Source organism: Psammomys obesus, unplaced genomic scaffold (genome assembly GCF_907164565.1).
Source record: "Psammomys obesus unplaced genomic scaffold, mPsaObe1.curated_primary_1811, whole genome shotgun sequence".
In the NCBI taxonomy this organism is placed as follows: Eukaryota; Metazoa; Chordata; class Mammalia; order Rodentia; family Muridae; genus Psammomys; species Psammomys obesus.
In genome coordinates this window covers 6,686,990-6,702,785 of record NW_026585987.1, presented here as the reverse complement: position 1 = coordinate 6,702,785, position 15,796 = coordinate 6,686,990, and the positions used below count along the sequence as shown (strand labels likewise).

The following is a 15,796-nucleotide window of genomic DNA, read 5'->3' as shown; positions in this document are numbered from 1 at the left end:
TAAGCTGTAATATCCTAAATATAAACGAAATCTTCAAGTTCCTTTGTAAAAATTGTTACTTTGTGAAGAAGAAGTCTGATAGCAAACTAATTCTCAAAATTCTGAAATCCTCAAGGGTTTGTTGAAAGTTTAGTGTTCTCCTTACCCACTGACCTGGTTGCAAACTTCAGCCTTTCATGCCTTGCTAAAGATGAATCATCTGCTTGTGTCTCTTGCCACACTTTGGAATCCTTGTCACCTGGTTTGTCAAGTCCTCTCTTACGAGTACCAAAACAAAAACAAAGCCATTCTGACTTTTTGTCATTTTTAAAGTGAAACAGTCTCCTCTGCTATTGTCTTTTTTAAATTTAATTTTATTTATATATTTATTTATTACAATTACTTACTTTGTATCCCTGCTGCAGCCTCCTCCCTCATATCCTCCCAGTTCCACTCCTTCCGTCTTCTCCCCCTGTCCTTTCCCTAGTCCCCTGATAGGGGAGGACCTTCTCCCCTTCTATCTGACCCTAGCTTATCAGGTCTCATTAAGGCTGGCTGCATCATCTTCCTCTGTGGCCTGGCAAGGCTGCAACTGTAGTTGGAGTTGATCAAAGAGCTGGCCACGGAGTTCATGTCAGAGACAGCGCCTGCCTCCCTACTAGGAAACACACTCGGAAACTGAGCAGCCAGTAGGCTTCCTTTGAACAGGGCGTCCAGGCCCTTTCCATGCATGGTCCTTAGTTGGAGTATTGGACTCAGAAGGGCCCCTGGGCCCAGGTATTTTGGCTCTGTTTCACTTCTTCAGTTCTTTATATATTCTGGATATTAACCCTCTGTCAGATATAGGGTTAGCGAAGATTCTTTCCCATCCTGTAGGTTATCATTTTGTTCTGAAGACAGTGTCCTTTGCTTTTCAGAAGCTTTTCAGTTTCATGAGGTCCCATTTATTAATTGTTGCTCTTAGAGCCTGTGCTGTTGGTGTTCTGTTCAGGAAGTTGTCTTCTGTGCCAATGAGGTCTGGCTCTTCCCCACTTTTTCTTCTAATAGGTTTAGTGTATCTGGTTTTATGTTGAGGTCTTTGATATACTTGGATTTTAACCTTGTGCAGGGAGATAAATATAGGTCTATTTGCATTTTTCCACATGTAGACTTCCAATTAGAGCAGCACCATTTGTTGAAGATGCTTTCTTTTTTCTTTGTATCGTTTTGGCTTCTGTGTCAAAAATCAGGTGTCTGTAGGTATGTGGGTTTATTTCTGGATCTTTGATGTGATTCCATTGATCCACCGGTCTATTTCTATGCTAGTACCATGCAGTTTTTATTACTGTTGCTCCATAGTACAGCTTGAGATCTGAGAATGAGATATCTCCATAAGATCTTTTATTATACAGGATTGGTTTAGCAATTCTGGGGTTTTTGTTATTCCATATGAAATTGAGGATTGTTCTTTCAATGTCTGTAAAAAAATTTGTGTTGGTAATTTGATGGGGATTGCATTGAATCTGTAGATTGCTTTTGGTAGGATGGCCATTTTCACTATGTTAACCCTACCGATCCATGAGCATGGTATATCTTTCCATCTTCTCATATTTTCTTCACTTTCTTTCTTCAGTGACTTGAAGATTTTTTTTTCATATAGGTCTTTCATTTGCTTGGTTAGAGTTACACCAAGGTACTTTATGATATTGGTGACTATTGTGAAGGGTGTGTTTTCCCTAATTTATTTCTCAACCAGTTTGTCTTTTGTATACAGGAGGGCTTCAGATATATATATATATATATATATATATATATATATATATATATATATATTTTTTTTTTTTTTTAGTTAATTTTGTATCCAGCCACTTTGCTGGAGGTGTTTATCAGCTGAAGGAGTTCTCTGGTTGAATTTATTTGGGTCTCTCATATATATTATCATGTCATCTACTAATAGTGATAATTTGACTTCTTCTTTTCCGATTTTTATCCCTTTGATCTCCTTTGATTTTTGCTCTAGCTAGGACTTCAAGAACTATGTTGAAGAGATAAGGAGAGCATGGACAGCCTTCCCTTGTCACTGATTTCAGTGGGATTGATTTAAGTTTCTCTCCATTGAGTTTGATGTTGGCTGTAGACTTGCTGTATATTGCCTTTACTATGTTTAGGTATGTGCCTTGTATCCCTGATCTCTCCAATACTTTAAACATGAACGGGTGTTGAATTTTGTCAAATGCTTTTTCGGCATCTAAGGAGATGATCATGTTTTTTGTTTTTTTTCTTTTCAGTTTGTTTATATGGTGGATTACATTGATGGATTTCTGTATATTGAACCACCCCTGCATGCCTGGGATGAAGCCTACTCGGTCGTGGTGGATGATATCTTTGATGTGTTCTTGGATTTGGCTTGCGAGTATTTTATTGCATATTTTTGCATCAATGTTCATAAGTGAGATTGGTTTGAAGTTCTTTTTCTTTGTAGGGTCTCAATGTGACTGTGGCCTCATAGAATGAGTTTGGTAATGTTCCTTCTGTTTTTATTTTGTGGGATAGTTTGAAGAGTATTGGTGTTAGTTCTTCTTTGAAGGTCTGGTAGAATTCTGCGCTGAAACCATCTGGCCCTGGGCTTTCTTTGGATGAGAGACATTTGACAACAGTTTCTATTTCAAAAACTCTAGCCATGAAATCTTTAACCATGAGAATGATGATTATATTTAAGACATTTCTTATTAGAGTGGGAGGCTGCCTTCCTTTACTTTTTATCATTTGCTTCTTGTTTTGTTCACTTTAATTTTTTGTTCTTATATCTTGAGTTATCTAGCTTTCATTATGTCACATATCTGAGTTAAAATACTTATTTAAATTAGTACTGCAAGGGGATGTGGCTCAATGGTCAGGAATTTGTGTAGCATCTGAAGGCCCTGAATAAAGAAAAAAGGCAAAACAAACCCCTATAAAGCCTTAGGTGTTAATTGCAAATTGTTTTATTGGTTTCAAAATTTGTGGATTTGGCATTTCTATTTATCATCATCATCATCATCATCATTTATTTCAATTTATTCAACTTGTATCCTGGCTGTGTCCCCCTCCCTTGTCTCCTCCCAATTTCACCCTCCCTCCCTCTTCTATCCTATTCTTCTGCCCTAGTCCACTGGGAGGTGAGGTCTTCCTCTCATCCTATTTCACCCTAGCCTATCAGGTCTCAGGATTCCACATCTTTTTGTCAATTCTTTATTTGTTTGTTTGTATTCTCATCAGTTGCTTCTGTTTCTTGCTCTTTTTCTTATTCTTTATTGCTTGCACTCTTCTCTCCTGCCCTCTCTGGTTTTGAACATTTGGAATTCATTAAATTCCAAAATTATTTTAATCTTTAAATTTTTTTCACAGTGAGTTTAGAATGTAAAACTATTATCAACCACAACATACTCCATAGAGGAACAGTACTCCTGAACCATTAGTTTAAGCAAGATGGTTATAAAAGCATTTGAAAATAATATTTAATAATATCTTGATATTGGAAAATGATGGAGTTGTGTTTTAAATATTTAAGGCTTTTAGACCTGATGATTTGAAGGGTTCAATCTGGCTACATGTCAGATTATGAAATCAATTGGCATTTTGCTTTTGAGTAAAATCAACTTTGCTATGTGGTATTAATGCCAACCCTTGAAAACTAGGGTACTTCCAGATATTAATTATCATCTTCTCCCTAAGCCTATTATACTGTTTGAAGACTATAAGTCAACCTTTGCTGTGGTTAAAGGTACATTTTTCCTTTGGCAGAGTTTCCTTTGGCAGAGTTACACACAGCTACAATTCAGCAAATGTCTGTAAGTAACCCATTCTCACTATATGCCTAGACTCACACTGAGTAACATTTTTTTCATTTTTTAATCAAAAAGTGTTTTCATATATTTTGTTGAAGTTCTTCTGTTTCTCAACTCCGAGAGCCTCCCACATCCCTACCCATCCAAGTTTGTTTTTTCTCTCACTTTCTCTTTCAAAACAAAAATGAAAAACAAGAAAAACAACAAAAATTGGACAGAAACTAATATCAAAACAAGCAAAAGGCCAATAAGACCAAACAATCAAAACCAAAACAATGCAAATGGAGCAAAATGTCTGTCCACCTACCCACATATACATACACATACATACATACATACAAAACAAAACAAAACATTGAGTTTCTTTTGTGTTAGACAATTTCTCTTGGATATGGGGCCTGTCCTGGAGTGTGGATAATTACTCAGTGACACTCCATTAGAGAAAACTGATTTTCCCTGAGTGACATTTTTTATAAAGCTTGATCTTAAAGGTGGTACCAGGTTTCATCAGCACATTCCACTTGCATGTCGCCTAATCATTTAATGTAGGCTTGCCTTAAAAATAGTTTAGGTACATATTTTTTCCCAGAGTATGATACTTAAATTTTTCAGTAGCAGTTGATAAGGTACAAAGCAGTAGAAATTAATTTATAAAATTTGTTGTAACAAGTTTCAAATTGCTTTTGAATTAAGCAGTAATTAAAAATAGTTTAAGTACTGAAGAATATAGTAAAATTTTGTAATCACTCATTTATTATTTCAACAGATACTTCAAATATACCAGATACTACCTTAGAGATCTCTGCTTTCAGAGAGTCTCAGTACAGAAGGCAATGCAAGGATATCATTAATAATTAAAAAGAGGAGCTAGGAAGATGGTTCAGTGGGAAAAGTTCTGGTATACAAGCATGAGGGCCCGAGTTTTGCTTCCCAGAACCCACACACTAAGCTGGGTCAAGTGGCACAAGCCTGTTTCCCTTTTGATGGGGCAGAGACAGGAAAAGCTCTGAAGCTATTAGCCATTTCACATATCCAACTACCTAGCTCAGGATTCAAGGTGGAAAAAAAATCACATGCTATCTTCAGTTAGCTGTTATTTTTTTTTTTTTTAGAAGTTAAAAATCACTTGCTGATGTTTGTATTAAACATTTACAATGAAAAATATTTTCCAGATGAGTATGGTGGCACATGCCTGCAAACCCAGCACGTGGCAATGAAGGCAAGAGGTCAAGGTCATTCTTGGTAGAACTAGCCTGAGCTAAATGAAACCTGATTTCAAACAGAACAAAATCATTGTCTCAATGCTGAGGAAGTAGAATAGTAGAGTTACCAGATCAAGGCGTGTCTGCTCTATATTGAGTTAGAGGCTATCCTGGGCTCCATATCAGAACCATGACTTAAATATATGGAAAAAACACAAACCCCAATTAATGACCTTAAGCAGTAAGGTACGATAAGTTATGGTGCCACATGCCTGTCATCCCAGCATTCAGGTGACTCATAGTAACAGATTGATGAGATTGAAACAAAACTAAGCTATATCATGAATTTCAGAACAGTATGATCTAGATAGTGAGACCCTTTTGCAATAATATTAATATAATAGTAATAATAATATAGTAATAGTAGTAGTAGCAACAGCGGTAGCAGCAGCTTTTTTATACATAAAATAGGAAAGTAGCCATTTTTTAAGAGAAAGTAAAATTTATACAGATTAGTGGCAAATGATTACCTGTAAAGCAGATTATTAGAAACCTGAAATCATCAAAGTTGATTTTGGTAAAACACAAAAGAAGAATAATGTTTTAGTGAAGTTACTGTTGAATGTTTCTGTTGCTTTTAGAAAATCTTAAATTCTTGGCTATGGATGACCTGAGACAACTTTATTTTACTAAATGTCTAACTTCCTAAAATAGAATTTATATCTAAATTTCTATGATAACTTACTTCTATAGAATGTTCTGCTACAAAGACCCACCCTAACCAAACATCTGTGTGTAGCTGATACCTGCTGACAGAGGAACATCATTTGTCTCCAGTGGAGTGTCACTGGATATATCAACCACACTCCAGGGCAGGCCTCATGCCCAGGAGTAGTTGGCCCACACAAAATGGACTTTATGTTGCTTTGTTCTCTATGTATGTGTGTGGTGTATGTGTGTTTGTGTGTGTACTTTTTGTTTTGGTATTTCTTTTGGCTTTATGTTCTTTTGAGAAAGAGAACATGAAGTTGGGTGGATAGGGGAGGTGATCTTCAAGGAGTTGCAGGATGATAAACAATATGATCAAAATATATTGTAAGTAAAAAGGATTTTAAGTTAAAAAGAATTTAAGTATTTCGCTGGCAGTTTTAATATTAACAAACTTGCTCAAATGATATAACAAAACTGTTAAGAAATTCTTAATTTCTTAATTCTTTAAAATATTAAGAACAGTTTATTTATTACAATTTATTTACTTTACATCTCAGCTGTAGCCCCCTCCTTTGTCCCATCCCAATCCTGCCCTTCCTCCCTCTTCTCCTCCCATACCATTCCCACAGTCCACTTATAGGGAAGGTCTACCTCCCCTTTCATCTGACCCTAACATATCAGGTCTCATCAGGAGTGGCTGTATTGTCTTCCTCTGTGGCCTGGTAAGGCTGCTCCCCTCTCAGGGGGAGGTGATCAAAGAGCCAGCCACTGAGTTCATGTCAGAGACAGTCCCTGTTCCCCTTACTAGGGTACCCACTTGGAGACTGAGCTGCCATGGCCTACATCTGTACAGGGGTTCTAGGTTGTCTCCATGCATGGGCCTTGGCTTGAATATCAGTCTCAGAAAAGACCCCTAGGGCCATTTTTGTTTGTTTGTTTGTTTGTTTGGTTCTGTTGCTCTTCTTGTAGAGCTCCTGTCCTCTCCAGTTCTTTCTATCTCCTCATTCATTCATAAGATTCCCTGCACTGTGGCCAAAGTTTGGCTATGAGCCTTAGCATCTGCTTTGATACCCTGCTTGGCAGAGTCTTTCAGAGGCCCTCTGTGATAGACTCCTGTCCTGTTCCCCATTTTCTCCCTCTTCTGATGTCCGTCCTTTTTACCTTTCTGAATGATTGATCATCTTACCCAGGGTTCTCTTTCTTGCTTAGCTTCTTTAGGTGTATAGATTTTAGTATGTTTATCCTATATTATATGTCTAATATCAACTTATAAGTGAGTATATACCATGTGTGTTTTTCTGCTTCTGGGATACCTCACTCAGGATGATTTTTTTCAAGTTCCTGCCATTTGCCTCCAAATTTCATGATTTTCTTGATTTTAATTGCTGAGCAGTATTCCATTGTGTAAATGTACCACAATTTCTGTATCCATTCCTCATTTGAAGGACATCTGGGTTCTTTCCAGATTTTATCTACTATGAATAAAGCTGCTATGAACATGTTTGAGCAAATGTCCTTGTTGTATACTTGAGCATCTTTTGGATATATGCCTAGGAGTAGTATAGCGGAATCTTTTTTTTTTTTCTGAAATTTATTAACTTTTAATTTTGCTGTATATAATTATTTAGTTTAATTTTCTTGCCATCCTAGTTTTTTTTTGTTTTTTTTAAATCTTTTATTTTTTTTTATTAATTACACTTTATTCATTTTGTATCCCCCCATGAGCCCCTCCCTCCTCCCCTGCCGATCCCACCCTCCCTCCCCTTTCTGCATGCATGCCACTCCCCAAGTCCACTGATAGGGGAGGTCCTCCTCTCCTTCTTTCTGATCTTAGTCTATCAGTTCTCATCAAAAGTGGCTGCATTGTCCTCTACTGTGGCCTGGTAAGGCTGCTCCCCCCTCAGGGGGAAGTGATCAACGAGCAGGCCAATCAGATTATGTCAGAGGCAGTCCCTCTTCCCATTACTATGGAAACCACTTGGACACTGAACTGCCATGGGCTACACCTGTGCAGGGGTTCCAGGTCATCTCCACAAATAGTCCTTGGTTGGAGTATGAGTCTCTGGGAAGTTCCCTGTGTTCAAATTATCTTGTTCTGTTGCTCTGCTTGTGGAGTTCCCGTTCCCTCCAGCTCTTACTATTTCCCACTTCTTACATAAAATTCCATTCACTCTGCCCATCAGTTGGCCATCAGGCTCAGCATCTGCTTTGACAGTCTATACTGCAGAAGCTTTCAGAGGCCCTCTGTGGCAGGTTTCAAGGTTGTTTCCTGTTTTCTTCTGGCTTTCAGAGGCCCTCTGTAGCGGGTTCCGAGGTTGTTTCCTATTTTCGTTTTCTTCTGATGTACATCCTCTTTGCCTTTCAGGATGGGGATTGAACATTTTAGTTAGGGTCCTCTCTTTTGCTTAGTTTGTTTAGATGTACAGCTTTTAGTGGGTTTATTCTATATTGTATGTTTATATGAGTGAGTATATACCGTGAGTGTCTTTTTGCTTCTGGGTCAACTCACTCAGGATGATCCTTTCCAGGTCCCACCATTTACCTGCAAATTTCATGATTTCCTTATTTTTCATTGCTGAGTAATACTCCATTGTATAGATGTACCACAGTTTCTGCATCCATTCTTCAGTTGAGGGGCATCTGGGTTGTTTCCAGCTTCTGGCTATTACAAATAAAGCTGCTACAAACATGGTTGAACAAATGTCCTTGTTGTGTACTTGCGCCTCTTTTGGGTATATGCCTAGGAGTGGTATGGCTGGATCTTGAGGAAGCGCTATTCCTAGTTGTCTGAGAAAGCGCCAGATTGATTTCCAGAGTGGTTGTACCAGTTTACATTCCCACCAGCAGTGGAGGAGGGTTCCCCTTTCTCCACAACCTCTCCAGCATGTGTTGTCCCTTGAGATTTTCATCTTGGCCATTCTGATGGGTGTAAGGTGAAATCTCAGGGTTGTTTTGATTTGCATTTCCCTAATGGCTAATGAGGTTGAGCATTTCTTTAAGTGCTTCTCTGCCATTCGATATTCCTCTGCAGAGAATTCTCTCTTTAGCTCTGTTCCCCATTTTTTAAGTGGATTACTTGGTTTGTTGCTTTTCAGCTTGTTTAGTTCTTTATATATATTGGATATGAGTCCTCTGTCAGATAGAGGGTTGGTGATGATTCTTTCCCAATCTGTAGGCAGTCGCTTTGTTTTGATGACGGTGTCCTTTGCTTTACAGAAGCTTTTCAATTTTATGAGGTCCCATTTATTGATTGTTGCTCTTAGAGCCTGTGCTGTTGGTGTTCTGTTCAGGAAGTTTTCTCCTGTACCAATGAGTTCTAGGGTATTCCCCACTTTTTTTTCTAGCCGATTTAATGTGTCTGGTTTTATGTTGAGGTCTTTGATCCACTTGGACTTCAGTTTTGTGCAGGGTGATAAGTATGGATCTATTTGCATTTTTCTACATGTAGACATCCAGTTGGACCAGCACCATTTGTTAAAGATGCTATCTTTTTTCCATTGTATGGTTTTGGCATCTTTGTCAAAAATCAGGTGTCCGTAAGTGTGTGGGTTTATTTCTGGGTCTTCTGTTCGATTCCATTGATCCACCATTCTGTTTCTATGCCAGTACCATGCAGTTTTTATAACTGTTGCTCTATAGTACAGCTTGAGATCAGGGATGGAGATACCTCCAGAAGATCTTTTATTGTACAGGATTGTTTTAGCAATTCTGTGTTTCTTGTTATTCCATACGAAGGTGAGAATTTTTCTTTCCAGGTCTGTAAAGAATTTTGTTGGTAAATTGATGGGAATTGCATTAAATCTGTAGATTGTTTTTGGTAAGATGGCCATTTTTACTATGTTAATCCTGCCAAGCCATGAGCATGGGAGATCTTTCCATCTTCTCATATCTTCCTCTAATTCTTTCTTCAGAGACTTGAAATTTTTTCCATACAAGTCTTTGACTTGCTTGGTTAGGGTTACGCCAAGGTACTTTATGTCATTTGTGGCTATTGTGAATGGTGTTGTTTCTCTAATTTCTTTCTCAGCCCTTTTGTCTTTTGTATACAGGAGTGCTACTGATTTTTTTGAGTTAATTTTATATCCGGCCACTTTGCTGAAGGTGTTTATCAGCTGTAGGAGTTACCTGGTAGAGTTTTTGGGGTCACTCATATATACTATCATATCATCTGCAAATAGTGATAATTTGACTTCTTCTTTTCCCATCTGTATCCCCTTGATCTCCTTCGACTGTCTTATTGCTCTAGCAAGGACTTCCAGCACTATGTTGAAGAGATATGGAGACAGTGGGCAGCCTTGTCTTGTCCCTGATTTCAGAGGGATTGCTTTAAGTTTCTCTCCGTTCAGTTTGATGTTGGCTATAGGCTTGCTGTATATCGCCTTTACTATGTTTAGATATGTGCCTTGTATCCCTGATCTCTCCAGTACTTTAAACATGAATGGATGTTGGATTTTGTCAAATGCTTTTTCAGCATCTAGGGAGATTATCATGTGGTTTTTTTCTTTCAGTTTGTTAATATGGTGGATCACATTGATGGATTTCCGTATATTGAACCAGCCCTGCATACCTGGGATGAAGCCTACTTGGTCATAGTGGATAATATCTTTGATGTGTTCTTGGATCCGGTTTGCAAGTATTTTGTTAAGTATTTTTGCATCAATGTTCATAAGGGAGATTGGCCTGAAATTCTCTTTCTTTGTTGAGTCTTTGTGAGGTTTAGGTACCAAGGTGATTGTGGCTTCATAGAATGAGTTTGGTAATGTTCCTTCTGTTTCTATTTTGTGGAATAGTTTGAAGAGAATTGGAGTTAGCTCTTCTTTGAAGGTCTGGTAGAATTCTGCGCTGAAGCCATCTGGTCCTGGGCTTTTTTTGGATGGGAGACTTTTGATGACTGCTTCTATTTCTTTGGGGAATATAGGACTATTTAGTTGATTTACCTGGTCCTGATTCAGCTTTGGTGAGTCAAATCGATCAAGAAAATTGTCCATTTCATTTAGATTTTCAAATTTTGTGGCATATAGACTTTTGAAGTAAGTCCTAATGATTGTTTGGATTTCCTCAGTGTCTGTAGTTATGTCCCCCCTTTCATTTCTGATTTTGTTGATTTGGGTGGTGTCTCTCTGCCTTTTAGTTAGCTTGGCTAAGGGTTTGTCTATCTTGTTGATTTTCTCAAAGAACCAGCTCTTGGTTTCATTGATTCTTTGTATTGTTTTATTTGTTTCTAATTGATTGATTTCAGCCCTGAGTTTGATTATTTCCAGCCGTCTACTCCTTTTTGGTGTGTCTGCTTCTTCTTTTTCTAGGGTTTTTAAGTGGGCCATTAAATTGCTTGAATGAGCTGTCTCGAATTTCTTCTTGAAGGCACTTAGTGCTATGAACTTTCCTCTTAGCACTGCTTTCATTGTGTCCCACAAGTTAGGGTATGTTGTGTCTTCATTTTCATTGAGTTCTAGAAAGGCTTTAATTTCTTTCTTTATTTCTTCCCTGACCCAGCTGTCATTTAGTAACAAGTTGTTCAGTTTCCATGAGTGTGTAGGCTTTTTGCTATTTCTGTTGTTGTTGAAGTCCAGCTTTATTCCATGGTGATCAGACAAGATACAACAGTCTTCTTGTATCTGTTGAGGCTTGCTTTGTGACCAACTATATGGTCTATTTTGGAGAAGGTTCCATGAGGTGCTGAGAAGAAGGTAAATTCTTTTGTGTTTGGGTGTAAAGTTCTGTAGATGTCTGTGAGGTCCATTTGATTCATGACCTCTGTCAGAGATATTGTTTCTTTGTTTAATTTCTGTTTTGTTGACCTGTCCTTTGTTGAGAGTGGGGTGTTGAAGTCTCCCACTATCAATGTGTGGGGATCTATATGTGGTTTAAATTTTATCAATGTTTCTTTTACAAATGTGGGTGCTCTTGTATTTGGGGCATAGATGTTCAGGATTGTGATGTCTTCCTGGTGGAATTTTCCCTTGATGAGTATGAAGTGTCCTTCCTCATCTCTTTTGATTAATTTTGGTTGAAAGTCTATTTTATCAGATATTAGAATGGCTACTCCTGCTTGTTTCTTGGGTCCATTTGCTTGGAAAGTCATCTTCCAACCTTTTACCCTCAGGTAATGTCTATCTTTGTGTCTTAGGTGTGTTTCTTGTATGCAACAGATTGCTGGGTTTTGTTTACGTATCCATTCTGTTAATCTGTGTCTTTTTACTGGAGAGTTGAGTCCATTGATGTTGAGAGAGATTAATGACCAGTGGCTGTTAGATCCTTTGATTTTGATGTTGGCTGTGTTCATAAGTTTGTGTGCTTGGTTGCTTTTTGTTTTGCTGTAGTAAGGTTAATTATTTCCTGTGTTTTCTTGACAGAAGCTAATTTTCTTGGGTTGTATTTTCCCTTCCAGTGTCTTCTGTAATGCTGGATTTGTATGTAGGTATTGTTGAAATTTGTTTTTGTCATTGAATATCTTGTTTTCTCCGTCTATGAGGACTGAGAGTTTTGCAGGGTATAGTAGCCTGGGTTGACATCTGTGTTCTCTTAGGGTCTGCATGATATCTGTCCAGGCCCTTCTGGCTTTCATAGTTTCTGTTGAAAAGTCAGGTGTGATTCTAATGGGTTTGCCATTATATGTTACTTGGCCTTTTTCCCTTGCAGCTTTTAGTATTTTTTCTTTGTTCTGTATACTTCCTGTTTTGATTATTATGTGGCGGGAGGATTTTCTTTTCTGGTCAAATTTGTTGGGTGTTCTGTAGGCCTCATGTATCCTTATTGGCTTCTCCTTTAACTTGGGGAAATTTTCTTCAATGATTTTGTTGAAAATATTTTCTGGGCCTTGGAGAAGGGAATCTTCTTTTTCCTCTATTCCTATTATTCTTAGGTTTTGTCTTTTCATATTGTCTTGGATTTCTTGGACGGTCTGTGTCAGGAATTTTTTGGATTTAACATTTTCTTTGACAGATACATCGATTTCTTCCATTGTATCTTCTACACCTGAGATTCTTTCTTCCATTTCTTATATTCTGTTGGTTATGCTTACCTCTGTAGTTCCTGTTTTCTTCCCTAAATTCTTCCTCTCCATTATTTCCTCCATTTGTGTTTTCTTTAATTTTTCTAGTTCTATCTTCAGGTCTTGAGTTGTTTTGTTTACTTCCTTCACCTGTCTGCTTGTATTTTCCTCTTTTTCTTTTAGTTCCTTCAACTCTGTCTCTTTGATTTCTTTCAGTGATTTAATTATTTCTTCTCTGAAGGCCACAAGCTGTTTGGCTGCATCTTCCCATATTTCTTCACGGATGGCCCTAATTTGCTTGTCTTTATCTTCCTCCATTTCTTTACGGATAGCCATGATCTGTTTGGTTTTATCTTCCTCTAATTCTTTACGTATTTTATCTGTTTCCTCTATTATTCTCTTCATCAACATAGATGTAAGGTCATCTTCTTGATTTTCTATTATGCTGCATTGTTCAGGGCTGTTCGCCCCTGGATGGCTGGGTTCTGGAGATGCCATATTGCTCTGTCTTTTGTTGGTTGAGCCTTTACGCTGACCTATACCCATTGGGCTGATTTAGGTTTTGGCTGTTAGTTTCTGTGCTTCCTGGAGTCCTGAGGTAGGGAGTATCCCCTTGGCCGGAAGATGATTTTTCCTGAAGGAGTCCTTCTCTGCTTTTTGGTTATGGTCACTGTATGGCCAGTGTTTCTCCGGAGATGCCACTGCTCACCTCAGGTTTATAGCCCTGAGTAGTAGCTGTGGTCTATGTTAGGCAGGGGGGGATCTCCTCTTACCCATAAAATTTCTCAAGACAGCTGCCCCACTGCTGGGTTTCTTGTTATAAATTTAGTGTGCTGCTGCTCACTAAATTTCCATGTACAGTCCTCTTGAAGAGACTGCTGATTCCCTAGCTGTGGGGTTTTCTCCCAACAGGGAAACTCAGTCTGTTATCCTGGGGAGCACAGTTCTGTCTGAGAAAGTGGGAGGTGCACTCAGCAAGTCTCTGGGCCAAAGGCTGATTGCTCTGCTCTGGACCTGGAGAATGTGCACCTAGGTTGAGTTGGCGCCTGGGGGCACTGTTTTGGTCTGGAGGCTGGGTGCCTCACTCTGGACCAGAAGCTGTGTGTCTCTGTCTGGGATGGCGGATGTAGGCACCACTCTGGTCCAGACGCTGTGGGTGCAGCCCCCCTGAAGGATCAGGGATTCCTACAGTTTTGGCAGTCCAGCCAGGGACAACTGGCCGATCCCTGGCACAGTATCTGAGGGCTGCTGTAATGGCTCTTCAGCTCCTGCAGGTCCGAGGATGCAGCTGTGTGTGTGTCCCAGTGCCCCAGGGGAACGCAACAATGGCGGCAGAGCACAGCGCTTCTGCCTGCACTAGAGTCTGCGTGAGTCCAGGAAGTGTTTTGGTGCTGGGTGTCCTAAGCGTTAGAGCTGCTGACCCCCTCCGCTGGGGGTTTCCTCCTGCCAGAGACACGTAGTCTGGTGCCCTGGTGCCCTGTTGCCCACAGTTCTTTCTGAGGCGGCGAATCACGCGCGCAGGCAGGGCTCTGTGCAGGCGCCTTTGTCCCTCCCGGCTCTGGGTCCGGGCTGGCTCTTGGGGCACCCGCGGAACCCGAGTCTTTTCCAGGGGATGTCTGGGTAACCTGGGGTCGGTCTCAATTGTTTCCTGCTCCGTGGGGTTATCTCTCGACTGGGAAATCCAGTCTGTGGTGTTGTGGGCCCACAGTTCAGTCTGGGACCGTGACCAGATCGCGCTGGCGGGTAGCTCTGGGCTGGCGACCAAGCGCCTGGCGGAACGGGGATCTCTTCCGCGGTTTAGCCGGGTGAGTTAAAGCTGATTGAATCCCCCACTGTGGGGTATCCTCTCACCTGAGAAACACAACCACTTGTGTTTTATGGCCGCGAGTTCTGATTGCTGGTCACTGTGCCAATCCTGCTGTGCTGCTCCTCAGAATGAGAGTCCTCCCGGCGCCGCCATCTTGCCCTGCCTCGTATAGAGGAATCTTGAGGTAGCGCTATTCCTAATTTTCTGGGAAAGCCCCAGATTGATTTCCTTAGTGGTTGTACAAGTTTACATTCCCACCAGCAATGGAGGAGGGTTCACATCCTTTCCAGCATGTGTTGTCACTTGAGTTTTTTATCTTAGCTATTCTGATGGGTGTAAGGTGAAATCCCATTGTCATTTTATTTGTATTTCTCTGATAGCTAAGGACATTGAGCATTTCTTTAAGTGTTTCTCTGCCTTTCATTATTCCCCAATTGAGAATTCTGTTTTGTTCTATGCCTCTTTTTTTAAATTGAATTACTTGATTTGTTGCTGTTTAATTTCTTCAGTTCTTTATATATTCTGGATATTAACCCTCTATCAGTTATAGGTTTAGTGAAGATTTTTTTCCCAGCATGTAGGCTATCATTTTGTTCTGATGACAGTGTCCTTTGCTTTACAGAAGCTTTTCAGTTTCATGAGGTCCCATTTGTTAATTGTTGCTCTTAGATTCTGTTCAGGAAGTTGTCTACTGTGGTCAGGCTCTTCCCTACTTTTTCTTCTAATACGTTTAGTGTATCTGGTTTTATGTTGAAGTCTTTGATCCACTTGGACTTTAGTTTTATGCAGGGTGATAAGTATGGCTCTGTTTGCATTTTTCTACATGTAGATATCCAGTTAGACCAGCACCCTTTGTTGAAGATGCTACCTTTTTTCCATTGAATGGTTTTGGCATCTGTCAAAAATCAGTTGTCCATAGGTGCGTGGGTTTATTTCTGGATCTTCTGTTCGGTTCCATTGATCCACCTTTCTGTTTCTATGACAGTACCATGCAGTTTTTATTACTGTTGCTCTATAGTACATCTTGAGATCAGGGATGGAGATACCTCCAGAAGATTTTTTATTGTAGAGGATTGTTTTAGCTATTCTGGGTTTCTTGTTATTCCATATGAAAAATTTTCTTTGAAGGTCTGTAAAGAGTTTTGTTGGTATTTGATAGAAATTACATTGAATCTGTAGATTGCTTTTAGCCATTTTTACTTTGTTAATCCTGTCAAGCAATGAGCATGGGAGATCTTCCCATCTTCTGATATCTTTCTTTCTTTCTTTCTTTCTTTCTTTCTTTCTTTCTTTCTTTCTT

At 39.5% G+C, this 15,796-nt stretch overlaps 1 protein-coding gene across 1 annotated transcript in view; it reads left to right on the top strand.

Annotated features, from left to right (window-relative positions):
• Positions 1-15,796, top strand: part of Lmbrd2 (LMBR1 domain containing 2) — a 66,126-nt gene that overhangs the window by 3,121 nt on the left and 47,209 nt on the right. The gene's annotated exons all lie outside the window — the stretch shown is intronic.